Below are 21139 nucleotides of genomic sequence, written 5' to 3' on the forward strand. Positions count from 1 at the left end.
CATGTGCCTGAATGCCAGATTCTGCAGTAGCAGAAAAATCTCAGTAGATAGTTCAAATCACGTGAGCCCAAAAAAAAACATTAGTTAAAGTGTTTTGATCTTATATCTGTCAAAAATAAGAAATGAAGGGAAACACTAATAACAGAGAAAACACAATTAAATTTCTTGAGTACTGTCTCTCTTGATAAATGATATAGTTACTCTTATGACAAAGAAATCAGAAGTACAAGTACAGAATAAATAATACTAATTTGTTTAGTATTATTGACAAATGCCTTTTTATATTACTATTATTTTTAATATTAATAATACTACCTTATATGGGCTAGATAGAAAAATATCCTGTATTTTATTTGTACAAAAGAAGTTTAAATATTAGGAAAAATAGACGTTGTCTTGATAGACAGAACTGCCTGAGAAATGGAAAAATATTGGTTAAAACTACTGCATTTTTGTCTGAGGATGCAATCAATATTTTTAATCTCTTACTAGTGACTTACTGAGCCTAAGGGAAAAAAAAAATAGTTACTTTTCAGAGCATTTGCCTTAATTATTTAATACAGGCAATGCTGTGACTATGGTGTAAGCCCAAAAACGTTTGACAACTCAAAGATATTGTTTAACTCTATAATTATTACAATGGATGGACATTGTCATTTTTACATATTTTCTAAGGACAGGTATCTCAGGCTTCCTTAGGAAATCTGAATTTAGCTCTTCACTCGATATAGTGTAATTTCATTAAAAAATAATAAATCCATGTTCTCAACATGTACTTAATATATACTGTCTATTCATTGACCTCAGTATGAACTAAGGAGTCACAGCTAATCCTCAGTTTGTAAGGCATTTGGGGGAGAAAAAAATAAGTGTCTATATCTATCTTTTATTCTCTCCCATTTTTTTTTATTTTAATGACTTTATTTTGACAATATAAATAGTGTCATATCTACAAGCCAAACTGAACGTGTTACCCAAAGTTATCTCATTTGCTTTAATTAAAATAAATGGTGTTTATTTAATTAGGGCACAACAGGAGCTGAATGTGAACATCCAAGGGCAGAATTTGGATTGTAACCTGTGTTTGTCCATCAGCAGGGCATGGACAATACAGAACATTCATTTACTTTGAAGGACTTACTGATATGCTGCTTGGCATGCATTTTCATAACCCTTTGTTCCCAATGCACCCCATCCTGTGAAGGTTGCTGGTAACATCCAAAACCAGACTGCATTTCTCTGAAATGCAATTGAGTTTTTGAATTCCCAAACATTTGTAGCACACAAAACTCTCTCAGTGATTTCTCTAGGAGATCATGTTCAAAACAGCAGTAGCCTTTCTTCTGTCCAGAAAATCCTGTTGGCTTTTACAGCATGCCATTGAGTGGAATACAGAACAGCTGCAACAAATTATTTTGTGAACACACAACTAATCGAGAGCTATTTCTCTATGTTGCAGTTCACTCAAGAAGATGTTTGTTTGTTTACAGATAACTCATGAACTGAAAAAGAGTTAAACTATAGTTTTGTTAAGAAATATTGTGTTACAGCTTTGCTATGGAATAACAATGTTTTGAGCAAAATTTGGTTATGTGAAAAAAAATTGTATAAACAATATATTAGTTCTAAATTCTGTAGGCAAATTATGTCTCACGGAAAACATGTTAATGTCACACACAAAACAATAGAAATAGGACTAACCCCTCCCTGTTCTCTATATTGTAAGGCTCTTAGCTTGGTCTTTAATAGATGCTAGATGCTTCTCTAGCAAAAGATGCTCGAGAAGACCCCATGGGAAAGGTCTCACATCTTCAGGTTACAGGTCTCTGAGCAGGGGCCTGACACTTTCAACAGAGCCCTCTTCTATCTCTTGGTGAGACTGTTTCTAGGTCGGTCTGCTAAGTCCCTCAAGCAAAGCAAGGCTGGGTCTTTCTTTCATGCAAATCATAAATAAGCCTGCTTTTTACAGAGGCATTTTTCCTGAAATTCATGCATGTGTGTCCCTGATTTACCAGTAAAGAACGTATTCACTTGTACACGTGCAGTTGTACATTTGCATTTGTAAAAATCTGCCTCTAGTTTTCACTTAGAGTGGTGCCTATTTTAAGCTATAAATGTATAATTAATCTGCCATGGAAATTAGTTGTTTATTTATTATGTAAGTATGTCTTTTATTAAAACTGCTTTGTGAAAATCTAATTGCCACTATAGTAATATAGCATAACAGTCCCTCACATAAATACATGATTATTATGTACAGTCACTTATCTGTGAACGAGCTCTGCTACTACTTTCCTTAATTAAGGATACAAAGGGCTCCTTCGTCTTTGTATATTCCCTTGCTAGGACATTGATACTCATTATTTCCTAAGTCCAAACACTGAAACTGTGTCAAGAATGCATCTATCACTAGCCGGGTACTTATAGTCAGCGGAATTTTCAACTGCGTCAGCAAATTCAGCAATTTGTAATTTCTGTATGTCTGACGTGTTTTTATTGGTGAAGATCACTTCCAAATACCAAGATCATGAGAATGATTCCGTGGTTAGTCTCCTCAGCAGTTGAATGTAATGACAGTAATTAACAGCCTGTGATTAGCAGCCACTCCAGAAAGACTTTGAATGTTAATTTGCTTCAACTAATATGCAGCACTTCTGTGTAATGAGATCTATGCTATAGGTTCACAGTGAAAGCAAATTATTTTCCAGCATTTAATCATACAAATGATTCTCAGTTAATCACTTGAACAGTAAACCTCAATGTTCTAATAAGTGACATTTGTTTTTCTGTCATTTGATTTATTAAAAATATAGGCGATGGTATGGTATATCAAGCACTGTTTCTTCAAAAAAGGTCATGAACACACATGATATTTCTGTGGATCACATTGTAACCAAGGTGATATCGTTTTATCTTTTCAAAGGAAGCTATCTTCAGCCTCTTCTTTGTCCTTCTCTTTTTGGTTCTCTACCCTCTAGTTTACTTTGGGGGTACCTTTCATTATGGCATCTAAAGTATTACCCCCAAACTGTTGCCCCCCTTTCTGGGCTGTAGGTTTATAGGAAAACCAAACCAATATCAATTCTAGCTTTTCCCTCAATGTGCTTTGAAGAGGGTTGAAAAGAAGCAAGATAAAATGAGTTTATATTGCCTGGGAATAGGAGAGACCATAAAGAAATCACAATGCTACATTCCTTTTTGTCTCATGTGTGCTAAGGATAACTATACTCTGCTGTTAAGAATGATTGAACTATGTCCTATGTGGAAGAGTCCAACATGATAGAAAAAAGTGTTTACTATGAGGGCATAAATTTGAGAGCAAATGTTTTCTGGGTTCTTCCAGCTGCTTGGTCAAGTATTCGTTGTGGGTAGTGATATTAAAAAGCACTTTTCTCCAAGGCTGTGCTCATAAATCCATGAGAAGTATTTCACAGCAAGACTGCACGCCCTACCCTTCCTGCTGCCATGTGATGAACACTAAAACTGTAGACAGCTGAGTGCCACAGGAGATACCTGCATCCCTCAGAGAGTCAGAGGGAAGGGAGCGCCATGCATAGGATGCAGGTAGTTGGTGGCAATGGCCATCTGATTTGGCGGTATCAGCTCAGGGCTGCTAATGGGCTGCTTGCTTTCTTCTTCTGGAGCCATCTGCACCAACATAGTCTCTTTGTGGGCCCTGGGGCAAGCCCCTCCTTAGTAGGGGAGTAGATAATGAGAAGTATTTGTTTTAGTTTTAAACCTACTTTTTAAAATTCAAGTTTTTATATGCAAACAAGTGCAGATTTGTCCATGCCTGTTCATGATACTGTCTGTTCCTAACAACCTTGCTCCACACTTCCTCTTATTCAGCTCTTTGTCATGACAGGAACACCAGCAGCTTCACTTTGAAATATCCTAGCAAAATTGAGTCCTGGTGTGAGTATAACAACCACCACCCTTAGGTGGAGTCAAAGCATATGCTAGCCCTAAATGTCTTAAGAAATCTGTACAATTTATTATAATTTGGCTATTTGACTGAATTTCCCTCTTGGAACCAAGATCTAAAAGCAAAGCATATGGTAGCAACCTAGTCTCTTTTATTACTTCAGACATCCTTGGCACTGTGCAGGCAACTTTGCCTGACACTTCGTGCAGAGCCCGATTCCTTGTTCAAGAAAGGGGTGAGTGGGGAGCATGGGTCTGATTCTGCAAACTGGCACCTGTCAATAGGGACAGGTTTGTAGCTTTTATTAGCATTGGCCAGCCAGCAAAAGGAGAGGATTTTGAAAGTCAGCATTCCTGTGGATAGGTAAAATGAAGGGGAATGGATTCTAATCTAATTGTAAATGCCCTGTTTTTAAAACACTTCTTGTCAATAAATCCTTCCATTAACAGACATGCTGACAGCCCAAAGCATGGTCAGATCAGGAGTCTGGCTGCAGTTGTGATATATTTTCATCTTTCAACATACAAAAATTTGTAGAAAGTAATAGATTGGAATGGCTGATTTAAAAACGTGTTCAGTCTTGAAGAGCTCATTTTGGTAGAAATACATAGAATTTCCCAGACCGTGGCATATTTTCTGCCTTTTATGTTGAGCTTAACACCTAAAAAAGATCCTATCCAGAAACCTATCTGGTAGCTGAGCAAAGGGTTCAGACTGAGACCTTGAGCCACAATTATACTTTTTTGATCTGGGTTGTGTTACTAGCAATTTTTACCTTGTATTTCTGATTACTGCCCTATTTATTTCAAACTGCTGCCAGTCATATGCAGGTAAGGAACGTTCTTAGTTTGTATTACTTCAATGCCTTTCCAACCCTAAATCTCCTTCCATTTTTCTAATTATGGCCCTATACAGGCTACTATGTCCTCTCTGGACATTGAAAATGGGTACCACATATTGCTTAATTTCATTATTAAGCTAAGGTTTAAGTAAATCTCCTTGGCCCATGTTCAGATTAATCAAGATTAAATCAAACTTTTTTTTTTTTTAAATTCAAAACAAAACAAAAAAAAGTTTTTGAAATAGTCAGCTCCTGGTACACTTTCCTATTGTTTCTTCTTTTCATTTATTTCTTCTGTTTGTAAACTATATATTAAAAGCATGCAGCTCCACTCACTTGTAGCAGCATTCCTCCAATGCTATCATGAGATTCACTAGTGATGTTCTGTAAATGCCAGCCAAAATCTATCTGCAAGAACATCTGCTCAACAGTGCAAAACTGATGTAATTACCAACCATCATCTTTTATCCTCCTGCTGGGGCAACTGCTCCAAAGCATGACTTTTTGCCCTGAGCTAACAAGATCCAGAAACTTGCTGTTACGTACAAATCTTGCTGCAGAAAACTAACACGGTTGATACATACATTCTCACAGAATCTTTCAGCTGTAAGGGGTAACAAATACCCAAGTGACATGGGTCTCATGGAAATATTTGAAATTTTTTGTTTAAGATTTCTGTGTTTTTGCTGCTTTTGATTCACACATTTTTACTCTATGGGATTAGCTTTAATATTTGGCAATGACTGTACTAAAGAATTATTTTCAAAAAAGTATAAATATAGTAACTGAAAGGATGTCGTAGATGCTCAAATTTGACTAATTAAATCATAAACGGTTGTCATCTACGTGTGTGTGTAAACAGATGTCAGATACTAGAAGCTGGACATACAGTCATTAATGACTCACTGTTTTTCCTATAAGCAAATGCACCGCTTATGGCTCTGTTTGTGGATGTGATGTGTTTCAGAAAGCTGCAATAGATACCCTGTACCTTTCAGCAACTTTTTTCTGTCTAATGTCTTGCTCTCTAGGAATTGCTTCCAACATTTCAAACCTCCAAAACCTTTCAGTTAATTACCATTTTGTCTCTTACACAAGCTGATAGAGAAATGCTTTGACTTTCCTTGTGCTATCCATCTGACCTCCAGAGGAGACACTTGCTCTTGTGGCAGGTTTCACATCCAGTGTCTCTGGATGACTCTTCAGTCATCAAAAGTGTAATGTGCACCCAAAACGTAAAACCCTGAGCACCTAAGAGCAGCAAAATTTATAGTTGCAGAGCCATACGTTTCTCAAATTACATTGGTTTCACCTCATTCCTGGAGCTCTCTTCCTTGAGCTGGACGAGTTCTACCTCAACATTACATTGGGAAGAAGACGGGATTTTGACTGTGCCTGCATAACCTTTTACTTAAGCACAGGGAAGATCACCTAACCTATGATTTTCAGTCATATTGTTTAAAAAAAAAAAAGAGATCTGGATTGCTGAAATAAAATCAAAACTACAAAAAAGCTATTCATGAATCAATAATACTTGATGTGCAAATGCAATGCATTGAGGATGAGGTTTCTGTTGTATTTGTACATAAATATATTTACAAACCATAGCTAAACTTCTGGTGGAGAAACCTGGCAGCATTGCCTGCCTAAAAATACATACCTGTGGGACTGAAGGCAGAAGTCCAGCAGCCTCTCTGCTTCTGCATGCCCATGACATGCATCCTAGAGATTTTGATCCTACCTCAGATTTGCAGTGGGACGATTTCTGCCTAGCTGAAGCAGATAGGGCTGTGCTGGAAGGGGCTGTTTTCACAGTCAGGTGTACCAGTGTCCCAGACGTGCAGATATGGAGCCCCTCTCGAAGGTCGTACAGGCAGATGAATACTGGTACAAAGCAGCACTTCCTGAGATGTTCATAGATTTCCAAGCAGAATGGTGGGTTTTGCATGCTCTCTGCTATATTCTCACCTCGAGTTATTCATAATCAGCACATAATTCTCAGCATTAATGTCAGTAGGGCTATGCTGTGCTGCACCAGCAAAGAGATTCAGCCAGGCTTGGTGACTTAAAGAAATACTTCCAAGAGCATTTACCTCTTCACTCCATTGCCCCAGACTTTCTGTTAAACCTGTTGATATTTTTATTTCTTTGGACAGCCTTCCTATCTCTACATGTCTGCACTTCATCATCTGAGGAAAGATGCAATTGCAATGACAGAACTAGACCTTGTTATGCTATGAGTAATATTACACACAGTCCGGCACTTCTGGAGGGAATCTTGAGCACTGGTGCTTTATATACATGATAAACAAGGGGAATTTGGTTTGCATTTGAGGTAATTTATTGTATACGCCGCTTCATGTGTAGCTGCTGCTGTGCTGTTCTTTTATGCCAAGATTCATTACATATAATGGCTTAGCTAACATCTCTGGGACTTCTTAGAAGATGTGTTAAAGAGCCCTAAAAGAAAAGTATGCAGATTATAGCCTCCCATGTTTTTTGTAAATGTTTTAAACATTTGGAATGTGTCATTAAAATTTTAAGAGAAGGAACAGAAGGAAATCACAGTAGTGAGTATTTGCTTCTTTCTGCTCATTTTTGGATAATGAATTTTCTGCTTATTGTAGCATATTTTGTCATTCTTTGTCTGTTGACTAGCAGAGGGCTCAAACAGTTATTATATCAGTCAGTAAAAGCAGTGTTGTGTAGCACTCAATAAATATTCCAGGTAGTCCTGACTCTCTAAAATCTTTCTGCTTTGTATTTGTTACAGAGATGGAGAGCAGAAGTAAAATGGAGATAAAAGAATATTGGATCAGAACAGTGCATCTAGATCCTCTTAGCACTTCCTTTGCAGACGGGTAAGTGACAAGGAAGGGTGAGCTGGGAGAATCACATTGTAGAGACCAGTGCCTACATTAGACAACTTACAGTCTGGTTATAAAAGTGAGCTAGATTCCCAGGTGCTGTGCAGATACAGGTCTAACAAACATTGCTGGTGAGAGTTGGCTAAGTGACTGAGGAGCAGCTTTTGCACTGAACATCGATAACCTTTCAGTGCTAGCGGACCAAACCACTTAAACTACTTGCCCCCGTGCTGGACCTAAAGCTCCAGTTTTGAGGCATGTAGGGCAAGGACGCCTAATCTGGCTCCTTTCTACCCATGTTCGCCCAACACTGTATAAATATTGTAGTGCCACTTTAAGTCCTAAGCTTAGACACAGACAGGCTTGCAGTCTATCATTTGGACGTTCTGGCTATCGTCTGCTGGGGAAGCTCTGCTGCAGGCTCCATTACCAGGACAGACGGGTCATTCTGAGGTACCTCTGTGCAGCATCTCTTGTTTTAGGCCTGTTCTCATTTCTCTGGGCTCTTGGTGTCCCCACTGCCCTGCTGACCCCATGCATGGTTACTTGCAACTTCCAAATCCAGTTTGTGTTGGGTGAGTATGTCATTCATGATCACCTGAACTCATTGTGTATGCAAAGCTACTGCTGGTAGTCCCTCTGGTGTTCCCAGCTCCCTGTGTTTTATTTGGGTTTAGAGCTAGTGATCCTTAATTTCCAGAGTGAGCCTCTGAGACTCCGCTACACAGTTCCTAATACAGGATTCAGTACTTATATTTTATTTAAAACTCAGGGCTTGTTACTACAGTGCTTTTAACATTCTAATATACACATAAAATTTTTATGGCTCACTCTCTTCCTGAGAAGTCTCAGATATAAAACAAATTTTCAAGGAAAAAAAAAAAAAAAGGCATATAACAGACATGCTTTGCTTTAATTTTGGGCCCACAAAGGTATCTTGCTATGTGTGATTGATATCAGTGAAAGCAGAAAATACTTCTCCAAGAACAAAGCATTAGGGTATTTTAAAAAGCAGTTTATTTCCCTGCTGGCCTCAGACTGCTGGTCCCTTGCAGGTCATGGGTACGATGGGGAGTCCCTTGGTCAGGACCTGGCAAAGACACGGGAGAGAGAAGCCCGTCTCTCCTTACAGTGCTGCTGGTGTTCCTGCTTGTGCAAAGCAAGCAGGAAGCCACCAGAGCTGTCACGGCTCCTGTTCCTGCCCAGGTAGTTGTTGGCAGCAAGAGTGATGGCTACAAGGTATATACAAATGGGAATTTTACCTGGGAAATGATGCTGTCTAACGTTTTGGTGAGTATGAAAAGTCTAAACGTGCACCTAACCCGGTGGTCTTCATCATGGGTCAACCTGCATTCAGCTGAGATTAGCCACAAACTAAACTGAACCTTGGCTGAAAGTGAATCAAACAAGACCAGAGCCTCTTTTAATGTTCAAAAGAGTTTGATCATCTGTTTGTTGTTATATTAAGATGTTTCAGACAATTCTTCAGTGCTTATTTATCCACATTTTTCATCCACTTCGACAATATACCATAGTAAAAATGCTAATTATTATCATTCTTACTAGTTTGATCTGGAAAAGTAAATAGCATGGGAAAGCTGCTTATAGCCTATTTCCACATGGCTGAAACCAGGAATTACTGGAAATCTCACGTGAAGTTCAGCTCTTATGGGACTTCCAGACCAAAGATATTTAGACATATGAAATTGCAACTTAACAGATTTTTATATTAACAAAACTAGGTTGGCTGAATTTTCCCAGGTTTGTTCTTCACTAGGAGAACATTGGTACAGCTCAAAATTAATTATACATGCTTATAAATATGTGGGTGAACACCTTACAAATCTATATACAGATTAGATTTATAGAGTAAAATTCAATACTATTTTACAAAGCAATAAAAGCATTTGCCAATTCTCATGAAAATCAACAATATCTTTGAGTTGTAATAATGCAAATGTTTAATAAATAAGACCCAGTTATCAGCTTCATGGATAGCACAACACAAAATGTTTTCTCATGTCTCTGTTTTATCTTTATTTTTACCAGCCTTCTCAATTCACTTTTAATAGTTCTCCAGTTTTTGTTGTTGTTGTTTTGACAGTAGACCTTGGATAATTGTTTTACTTTTCTTACTTTGGATTTCAGGATATGTGGAAAGGCTATTTATTTTTGTGAGGACATCTGGCAATGAAATGGGTGTTGTATGGTTCAGTCTATTTGCATGTAGTATAGTATTATTTATTTATTATTATTTCTTGGTTGAAAGAAAACCTTGTGATCTACTGTCCTGGAAAGCTGTTACAGTGGGTATTTTCCTGTATTTACTCTGGAAAAACAAAGCCAAATTTCAACTTGATATTATCCAGTTTATTTTGCTGGATGCTTTCATACTAGACTAGTAGCTTTCACCTGCTACTTAACATCAAATGGCAACACAGTGCTTAAGGAATGATTTATTTGTCAAAGATTAGGGTTTTTTTCTGCCATATGAGATGGCATGGGGTGTAACAGCTCTAGAAGCAGGTTTCACTGATTCTAGCTACTTCATATGTGAAGTTCAAATTAACACCAAAATATATATATATGTATTCCCCTTTGCTAGAATTCTCTCATCCTCTGACAGAATTCTTTCAAACTGCATTCCCAATTCCTCCAGGCTCCAAGGAGGAGCTCATAACTCATCAGTGGCCCGACATCCGTATGTGCTTATCTCCGGGCAAAGCACTTGCAGCAAGCATTGCAGTGTGTGATTGTTGGTGGATTTTAAAATGCATCCGGGCTTTGGAGCTGACCTGGGAGGCGAGTTACTGCCTGCTTGGCCATGTGTTGGCAGGACCCTCTCTGACCTGCAGAAGACCCACTTGTGGCAGTGGCAGCAGTCCCTTCTGTAAGTAAGAATTGTGTTCTTTGAAGTTTGTTGTTGTTGTCTTGGTGCTGTATTTGGGAGCATGGATTAAGTTAAATATTGCACTGGCTTGGAGCTGATGCCACTCTGCCTCACCAGAGCCAGAAGGACAAGTGGACAGGTCGTTTTCTGCTTTGTTAAGAGATCTGAAGGTCAGAGCATCAAAATGGTAATTTCAATCAGAGCCAGCCTAGCTGCTCTGCAGTCTAACAGAGTTACTGTAGGCTGTAAGTCTTAATGCATGCAGAGACTGTGATCTAATTCTAAGCGCTGCTTGTTGGGTCAGATCTGGTTGAGTCAAACCTTGATGTTTCATCCCATCAGGTCATTCCTGAGAGGCTGTCTCCCTGCAGCAAATGAAATACAAAGAAGGACGGAAATGGAGACCTTGCTTTGCTGAACAAGCACAAAACTTCTTGTTAAGGATTACCATTTAGAAAATAATCCACTGTTGCTTTTAGTGTAATCTCGGCAGACGTACTATATTCACTATTGAAGCTTTTGCATTACTGTCAAGTACCACAAAAAGGTACTCCTTGCAAAAATAGATAGGGGTAAAAAGTGGGGATTGGAAGGAAGAGGATGGATTAATTTCTTATTGTCACTCAATTAAGCCCAGTAATGCTGAGTAGAATGATGTTGACTACAACAGGAGGCATTGTTGTTAAATAAGTTTTATCCTGAAACAAGAGAGGAATTCACCATGGCTTGATTTCACGCGTAAATACAAGAACTTATTCTGACTGTGTAATAACTAATAGGGATTTGTAGGCACTTTAAAGAACAATAGTATATTTAAAATAAATATACAGAGACATTTGGAACCTTAATATAACTGTCCCCTGATGCACAAGACTGTGCCCAGCCCCAGCTCGCTAACACTAGCAGCAACAGCATTTATATAGCAACAGTGAGTAACATTTTCAAGATATCTTAGGTACTGTATTTGGAGAAAAACAAACAAACAAATTAGCAAAATGAAAGCAGAGCACAGCACTTAATCACATAGTTGTCTCATTTAAATCAGTGGGTTGGCTCATTTTCCTATAATTATGCATGTTTTTAAGATATGCTTGGTATGTCATGTGTGTGTAATCTGATAATTGCAACTATCCATTTCCCTTGTGTTTGCCCTACCTTTAGACTGTTCTTTTGTTACCTGTTGTAGGGTGGCCAGCATAGGCGGGTGCAAGACAAGAGCTGGTAAGTACTACAATAGGATGCATAGTAACAGAGTCTTAGCTTAAAACAAGTCAACTGATCCTGAAGGGATGGCAAAGTGCAGAATTTGCCTTATCACGATGATACTGGGGCAACCTTGCAGTAAAAAGTGATGGGGTGGCAGGGTAAACAGCCTCTGCCACCTTCAGTGAAACCAGTGGCAGCCAGGCCAGGTAGGCACAATTACAAGCGGGGAGCTCTGGCAGAGATGGGGAGTGCAGGTGGTGGGGAACAGTAGTAAAATGATGTGTTTTATGTTACTGGTGTCCTGTCTTTTATTTACGTTAGTCTGCTGGCAGGATGTTTCTCTGTAAACATTACCGCAAAACACTTAAACAGGAATAAAAGTAACTTTTATTGAAGGAATTTAAAAGTAGTCTCTGGAAAACATGCAAGAAACGCCATGTGGACTCCACATCTTCTTCAAAGTAGACTGAACACAGCAGGAATCTACTACTGTCACCAAAAACAAATCCAAACTGAACCTTTTAATATTTATATAATTGAAAGTACAAATCAAGATTGCTGCCTGAAAGCACTCACATTTCAAGACAGTAAAAGGGTCCAAGTCGCCTTTTCAAACTTGTAATAGAATATATAACACCAAATTAAGCCCGTAGTTCTGGCATAAACCAGCAACATCAGGACAATAGTGCTTACCACATATTGCAAAATATAACTTTCCATTCTTTGGACTAATTAGAAAGGCAGCCAGTAGCACCAGTATGGTTCTGTCAGCATTTCCACAATAAAACCCCCTTTTCAGGGCTTTATAACCCGGCTGTAAAAAATTAGCTTCAGGCTGCAGCTTGGCATGCCTTGGTTCACCCCAGCAGCACGTCGAGCTGTACATGTGGTTATGTGTGTGGTTTGTTGATTGTTTCCTAAATACAAATTTTCATTTAAATTAGTTTTGCTACTTCTTGGAAGACAGTAATAAAAGGAACCAATGTTTAAATGAGTGCAGTTACATTCTTTGGCAGTCTCTCGCAGCGAGTTAATTGTTAAAAGTATGAATGTTTGAGGTGAGAAGCATACAGCCTCGTGACACTTTTTTGTTTTAAATTAAACCATCTCAAGGAAAGTTTGAAAGCAGGTTTCTGCACTTGCACATTGATCTTATTTCACAGAGCGTGATCCTGACTCCAGGAGAGACATCTTCCAGCAGCTTTGATGGAAAGGGCCCCGCAAGAGCAGCTCAAATGAGGGCGCAGGTATTCAGGGCGTCCTTGGAACAACTGTGCCACAGGGAGGACTAGGGTACCCCCGAGCTGCAGGGGTGTCGAAGCCATGAAGTGTTCAGGTGGGGAAGTCATTGACAATTTCCTCCCCAGTGCATATGGTGGTGACAAAGTCAGCCTCTCCGAGGCTCATGCCACGGGAGGACCTGAGGGATCTCTTACAGCTGTGGGTCATCAGCCAGCATTCATTAAATATCTGTGTTATGGACCAACATGGTGCATTGGTTAAAAGTGTGGCATACCCCAGCCATGCCCACAAACTTTGAAGTGAATTGGGTAGCATCAATAATCTTGTTACAAATTCTTCTATTTCAGCCTCACTGTGGTCTGTAGAAATGCCTCAGTCCGGATACCTGCTACCATGCAGCTGGAAATACTGTGGCATGGAGAGAAAAGTGGAAGTGGAAAGGAGATCAGAAAGGCTGGTAAGATGGCCATAGCTGGCTTATTTTTCTTCAGGTGTATCTTCCTCATTTTCATGTGGTTTAAATTTGTTCGCATGTTTTGATTTTTTTTAGCACTTTTATAACAGTTATTTAAAAAAAAAATGCAAAAAATACTAGCCACAGCAGCCAGCTTCACTTCTTCCAGGACAGCAAATAAGAAAAATACTGTAAAAACACATAGGAGGTAGAAAATGTCATCAGTATGCACTAACATATTCTCCAAATCATTCTTCAATGTAGTGTCACGAAGAAAACTAACAATCCACATCCAGTATTCTTCAATCAATGAACAGTTGAAGATGAAAATTAATATTATAGAGTAGAATAACCAATTATAAGCCAATTCAAAAATCTATTAATCATAGACTCATTTTTGCAAGGGGTGGATGAGATTTGAAAGGGAGGGAAAGAGAGCGATTAAGCAGCCCTGAGCCAGCTCACCAGCTTCCCGAGCACAGAGATTTGCCAACACCCCGAAAAGAGAGCTGATGGCTGGTGAACAAGTGGGATATCTGGGCTCAGCTCACCTCTCTGAGTGCAAGGAGCCAGCCGTGAGTGCTGGCTCTCACACAGAGATCTCTCATGCTCAGGCTCTCCATCAGGTCAGCAGAATTTTGTTCCAGCTTTAATTTTCTCCAAGAGTAGCAAGTCTCTTTCCCTGCCAGGATATCCTTGAACACATAAACCTAATTAAGCCAAGGTAAACTGATCATTAGGCTTTCAAGTATGTGTCTGCTGATGTTTTATAAGGCTAGAGTCTACTTAAAGTTTCACCTCCTGCAGCCACCCAAGGTTGACCCTGGGAGTCCACTGAAACAACAGTCAAAGGCTCCTGGGTTTCTGTGAGAGCCTCTGAGTGTCTTGCAATTATTGAGGCTGCCCAGACCACTGTAGCTGATGTAAGGATTATACCCAAATTTCTTTTTACCCCTTCCGGCTCTGAGGGAGCCTATGCTCTGAATAGCTGCTGTGACTTCAACCTACGGTCATGGGCATCCTAACAGTGTGCCACCGAGAAAAAAAGTGAAGGGGCACAGGAGACACAACATGCTGATTTAGGCACAAACTGAATTACATTTATGACCTTGAGGACCTCTTTAAATTTTTGGAGTTTTCCCTGTTTGCAGTAATCATCCCACTCTGGCTGTGATCACTCAGTTTCTCATCAAGTGCTAGCACTGAGTGGAAAGCAAACAAAATCTAGTGCTCTGTGCTCCCCTTCTCCCCCCCTTCCAAACACGCCTCCCCTGCCCAGTCCCAGCACACACGGAGAGCTCGCCCTTATGCAAACAGCTCCAGTCCTTCAGGAGGAAACACTGGCCCCATGACCAGACACTTTTTAAAATAAACAAACTGAATGCATTGAATAGAGAGGGTATGCACTGCTCCCTAACCCACTGCTTTCCTGCTGACCCTACACAGCCAGCTTTGGGACCACACGGTCTGAAGCTGACTTCTCCAATCCAAGTTTAAGACACAACATTGGCACTGCTCATCCCAGCTTCAGCTCCTTGCAAATTTAGTTCACACCTAAATGTGAGGCAGGACTAGGCAGGCAGATGCATGAGAAAAGACCTGGAGGCATTATGGATGGGTTGACAGCCCTGGCCATGATTAGCCTCTGTCCATCCTCATGCTTGCTTTCCCCTTTCTTATTAGAGACCTGGTGAGCAAGAAGACAGGTGTTTTCTCCTGCTTTGAACGCTGCATGCATTTCTTTATGCTTTAGCAGGTCTTCTGTGATAGCAAATATCTCATGTACCATTTTGCTTGGAGAGGTATTTGATCCCATTGTGCTTTGCTCCCACAGTACTTTCAGCAATACTAAACAGCCTGTGGGCTCTGGCCCTGCTTTCTTAAATTTTGGGATGTGCTGACTAAACTACAGGTCTAACTACATGCAGGCAGGGACATGTGGCCCAGCTCTTTGTGGCAGAAAGTCAGAAAATGAAAGGAAAGGAATGTGAAAGATTTATCACCACATCCTGCTCAAAAAAGATTCTAAAATGCAGCAATTGTTGTATTATAATTCAGGACTATAATTTATGAAAGTCTTTTGTGGATTAGTAGGGCTTTCAGGACATCAGTATCCTTGCTATTATGCTGTCACTTCCCAGGACTGTGTGGCCTCCATAGCTTCGTGCACTGAATAAGCACTTCCAAATATTTCAAGATACCCTTTGTCTGTTTGGAATCCATTTGATCTATTTTATCTGAAAGATGCTGTCTGACTTTCTTTTTCCCTTCTCTTGCCCTGCTCATGTTTTAATGAATCAAAAACTGCAGACAGCAGTTTTGATTTTAGTACTTCAGCAAGAGTCTCCTCTATGATTTCTGCAAGGTTGCACACAACCTGACTGAACAGGAACCCAAAGTCTGCTGTCAGTGGCTTTGCTGAGATCACAGGAGTAATGGAAGACAAAAATCAAACTACATCCTGGCTGCACAGTGCTGGCTACTCGAGGAAATGCAAGCATCAGGCTGGAATCGGAAGTGGCACAAGAGGTAAGTCAGGGCATGTACCTGTGTCTGAATGTAACTGTTCTGAATTCAGTGATCAGAACCGAAGATGGAGTCTGAAAAGGGAAACATAGCAAAGAATAGGACAAAATATATTCCTTATATATTCTTCAGCTTCAAATTGTTATTAAATGTGTACCTCAGGCTGAACATGACCCAGCCTGACACAGGCTGGACAGGGATACCACAGTCTCAGCACTGCCTGTGACTGGCCTCACAACAGCAGGGCTTGAGAAAGCTGGAAAGGAGAGCGGGGAGTTTTTAAAATGTATATATTGGTATTTTAAAATCTCATAATATTCTTCATCAGAACTGAATCATTTCAAACTACCAAGCATGCAGATGTATGTGTGTATCCATATCTACAAGCAATGTGAATGTAGTTAATAATAATGCCTCCAGTGCTACCCTTGCCCATTACTTCCTCGGCATATTTTAAACTAAAGACAACTCAGTGATTTGTACTATTCTGACAGCCAGCAGGAAGCAGCAGAAAATACCACATCATGGTATTAGTGCTCTTGCCTGCCTGTGCTGAAATTTTGCTTATGCTTGTGCTGCACTGGCCCCATTGCCCAGCAGCCGCTGCCCACTCCCCGCGTCAGCTTTTCACCTCCGAACGCTCCCAAGTCGCCCTGGTGGGAAACAGGGACTCCGGGGAAGCTGGAGCACTGTGCTAGCTGTGAGTTTGGCCCTCTGTAAAAAGAGGTAGGCATCCTTCCTTTCCCTCTCTTTCTCTCTGACAAGAAATTTCCATCTCAAATGCAGCAACTCATACAACTCTCTTCATCTTTTTTATCTGAAGCTCTCAGTTTCCTGATGATGAGCAAAAGCTAAATTATACAAAGCAACAGAAAGAGGATGCCAGTTATGATTAGGCTAAATTTAATGCACTCTCCCATGTATTTTAATGCTTTATGTACAGCTATGTGTGCAGGTAAAGGGACAGATTGAAAATAGTCAGGAAAATGGAAGGAAATGAAGTTCATAGCAAAAGCTGTGTTTCACCAAATGGAAAGCATTTAAAGACTGGGAATTGCCTCTTTCTTTCACCCATGTCTCCCTCCCAACTCTATCAGCCAACTTTCTGCTAACCCTCCCTCTGCTTTTAGTTATCAACTTGCTTTTTTTATCCCATTCATAGGAAAAGAAAGCAAGCAGACAAGAATGAAAAACAGAATTAGATAAATATCTGGCAGTGTTTCATGAGAAGCATATCCTAGAGAGAGCAACAACAATCTCAATAAGGTTCAACTTTTCTTTTTGCTTGTTTTAAGGACAGTTGCTTGGCAGTTCCATGTTTCCCATGTGTGCTTTGCAGTTTATATATAAATGTAAACTTCCTCCCCTGAGAATCACCCCACAAAAAAACAATAATGGGGAAAAGTTTGGGGGAGATATTTGTAAATGATAAAAATCTTAGGCATCTGTAGTAACATGTTTTGTATAAAGATTTTAAAAGCAACCTTTTTATTCTCATATATATGAAATTTAAAACATGATGATTACTTTTCTCGTAACCAGTAAACATACCGATAGGTATGCAGGGATGGGGAGGGACAAACAAACCTAAAGATGACAGATCTGTACAGAATGTTGTTAGTATGCCAGATCTTATTACAGAGCAGTAGGAGGCCTTGTACACTACGTACCAGCTCTATGGGGACCTCCATATTTAAAACAAGATGAAAAAAATGTGATTTGAAAAACCCCTCATGGGCAGCCTTCAAAGGCACAGACAGGTTCTGACTGGATTAACATTTATTGACTGTTTAAGCCTGCTTTTTTGCTTCAGGACAGAGATACACGAGTTTAATTGCAGAGGCTGTTCTGCCAACTGATCACCAGAGTGGCAACCAAAGCTTTACTAATCGGTCCTTCATTAAAGAAAAGTCTCTATTACAAAACAAATTAAGCATGCTCTGATCCTAACCTGCAGGTCCAATGGCATTACAGCAAAGTTTAAGCTGTTAGAGCACTGAAAAACTTATTAAGGTTTAGCGCTGAGATAGCACTTTTGTATTGATTTTACAATACACAGGTATTATGATTTATGGAGTGCTAGTGTCACTCTAACAAGCTGAAGGACACACAATATCATCTCCAACATCATTAAAATTCAGAAGCCTCTAGAACTAACTCATCAACCACTGTACATTGTCACAGACTATAGAGCTGTATTCCACTTGTAAATGCCTTAAGCTTTCTGGACAGTTGTCTTCCTGAATCATTTAATTAAAAAACAGAGAAAGAGAGAGAGAGAGAGCACCCAAACTCCACATGCACTTTAAAAATTAACTAACTGCAAATGTTTCATGCAGGTAACAGAACGGCGCTATTATTTACTATCACCTCTAGCAAAATGAGTTTTTCCGCCTTCTGTCGCTTGAATACTCAGTGAGTACCAGGTCTCTTGGAAATACCCGGCTGATCCGAGCTGAAACTGGAAGGCTTTGACACGCTAGCAGAAAGCCACGCATCGCTTTGCCTCATTCTGGAACAGGCATCTTTTATCTTCCTGAACTTCGGGTACCCAGGCTCAGACCAAAGACGGCCCTCCCTCCCAGGTGCCTACCCAGAAAATAAATAAATAAATAAATAAATGAAAAGGACAAACACCCGCACTCCCGGCCCCGTCCTCCGCGGGACCCCCCGAGCGGCCGCAGCCGCACGGCGCTGGGACCCGACGCTGCGGGCCCGGCCCGGCCCCGGCGGGCGGCGGTTCCGCGGTGCGCTGGAGACCCCTGTCGGCGCCTCGCCGCAAGGCCGCGGCTGGCCTCTGGGAGCCGTCCCCCCGAGCAAACTCGGTGCTTTTACAGGCGGCGAGGGAAGGTGCCGAGCGCAGGCACAACTTCGCGGTTCTTCTGGGGATGCTTGGCCACAGGAAGCCCTCCGTGCTCGGCTTGCTGGGCGCGCACAGACAGTAACATCTATAGCATTGAAATGCCTCTGGTCTGGCTGAAGAAATTTGTTCTGGCGAAATTTGTTTTGGCGAAAGCCTGGTTTGTCACCCCAAGCTGTGCTAAGTAGTTGCTGTTTGTAATTATATCGATGGGAATCCTCACGCTGCTTCTCTCCTGTGGTATAATTCAGGCAGCCCACGTGTGGTCATTTGTCCCGCACGACCAAATCGCTCAAACAAGGAATGTAGAGCTGACGGCATGACCCAGCTGAGTGCCAAAACCATTTGTTTTTAATAACACAGTGTGAGATGCCCGGTGTTATATAATATGCATTCCCACTCTTTTCTTTTGCATGGCGGTCGCTGGTAGCTGTTATTTCTCACCTCAGGTCATGAAAAGTATTTTGTCGTTACTCTATTTGCTATACAAATATAAACAAATATAGAAGTACGCGTTCTGCTGCTGATCTTTTGTGCATGCAGCTCCCCTTACAAGCCGGGGGAATGTTTCATGTGAAAGGACTTCCAAGTCAGGCGATTTGGATGCTAAGCTTATTAGAAAGCAGCATTATCTGACGAGCTCCAGCGCGTCCTAAATTGACAGAGCCTTGTTATGTGCACAATGCTCCTGCTTAGCATATACGTATTCATTTTCCCTCAGAATTTGGAAATATCTAAACATTTTTTTAGATCTGAGTACCCTTGACAATATCACTTAAAGTTTTTTTTTTTAAATACTCCCTAAATTATTTTCTTAATAAAGTTCAACTCTAGCTTATTGATTACTTTTATTTTAAATGACCCTAAAGCTCCCCAGCTTTACCTCTTACGCTGATGTAAGTCTTAATGCAAGCAGAACTGTCTCCTGATCACAACTTGCACTACTGCACCGTAGAAGTACAGTCAGTGTAAACGAGGTCAGCGTAAGTCCACGATATGTGAATAACACTTGGAAGTCCCTGAATGATAACCACCACAGAAGTATAAATTAGCTTTTCTGTCTGCTGAGCATTGCAGTGCCCTCCTTTCTGGACCTCTTACAAATCTACTAAATATCCTGCAGGACTCAAATCGTCCTGCAAATTGCTGCTCCACTGTGCATGGCAGAGTAAAATCTAAAAGAATAAATTATTTTAAGTCATCTTAAAATGATTACAACATATATATCAAAAAGATTATATGTTTTCCAAATCAGTACAAATACATATCAGTCAATGGCTTACTAGAGCAGCTGGAGTGGTTTATATTTTGTTGCTTATATTTTTAATAGCACCTTATTTAAAAGAAAGAAGGAAAGGGCTTTTCTTCCCAACATTGCCAAAGACGCCTGATTGCAAAATCCAATCAATCCTAAAATTAAAATTAGGAGACAGGATCAGCATGAAAGCAATTGCATTATAAGGCAGCGTTAAGATGTTATTGATAGAAAAGCTAATGCAATACATTTTCCTCTGTCACACGTTTCTGGCCCAAAGCAATTTGCCAACTAGCTAACCACCTCAGCATAAACACCGGGGAGCCCCTGCTGGGTCCTGGAAATCCCGCTTGTCTGCAAGTGTACAATGTACAAGGAAAATCTCCATAAAGTGCAGTGCCACAGTTGAATACAAACACTCCTCAGGTCCTGCTGTGACTTGGCATACCCCATTGGACAGCTGGAAACTGAGAGGAAAGGAGCTGCTGCCAATAACGTGTTACAAGGGATTTTCAGCACAAAGTTTCCTGGAAAAAGGCAGCAAGTGACATTATTATTTTGCTGGAGGATATTGATGTGATATATCAGATATATACAATGATACGTGGTTGCATTTGTTATATATTTGACATGATATATGGTAAAGCATAGAGTTGTTTTGATACAGTTTGTGTGCTTGGGCTAAGAATTAAAACCTGAAAAAAAATGAATAGAATTTGTCCCAACCTTTCATTTTACCTAATATAATTCTGGAAATCAGATATTGCCCTAAATGACATTTTATTATGTGTATCAAAAAGATTTAGCTTGCTAAGGGTCATGAATGTGTATCTAACACCTTTGCAGCTGCAGTTTACTGTAGATAGATTGCATACAGTAACTCTTTCATTTTTTCTTGGAACCACTTGCAATGAAGTGCTACCGGCGATCATTAAAAAAAGATTGCTCTTTTTATGTAGCTTGAATATATAAAATGGTACTTATCTGCATTCCAGTGTAAAGAATGCTTGAAAGACAATTCAAAGATATAAATGAAACAGCTAAATTAGGGCTTGGCATACTCTGTCATAATT

At 40.2% G+C, this 21139-nt stretch overlaps 2 long non-coding RNA genes across 2 annotated transcripts in view; both read left to right on the top strand.

The window, feature by feature from the left end:
• Positions 1–7887, top strand: part of LOC308197847 — a 41863-nt gene extending 33976 nt beyond the window's left edge. The window contains exons 12-13 of the long non-coding RNA XR_013953375.1: positions 6923–7101; positions 7540–7887. This is a non-coding gene — a long non-coding RNA (uncharacterized lncRNA). The remainder of the gene's footprint in view (positions 1–6922; positions 7102–7539) is intronic.
• Positions 7888–12651: 4764 nt separating this feature from the next.
• Positions 12652–20844, top strand: LOC308198549. Its single transcript, XR_013954002.1, has 5 exons — positions 12652–12976; positions 13319–13428; positions 15736–15954; positions 17114–17217; positions 18291–20844. It is a non-coding gene; the product is annotated as an uncharacterized lncRNA (long non-coding RNA).
• Positions 20845–21139: the final 295 nt, after the last annotated feature.

This window comes from Anser brachyrhynchus, assembly GCF_964034855.1.
Source record: "Anser brachyrhynchus genome assembly, chromosome: 7".
Lineage (NCBI taxonomy): Eukaryota > Metazoa > Chordata > Aves > Anseriformes > Anatidae > Anser > Anser brachyrhynchus.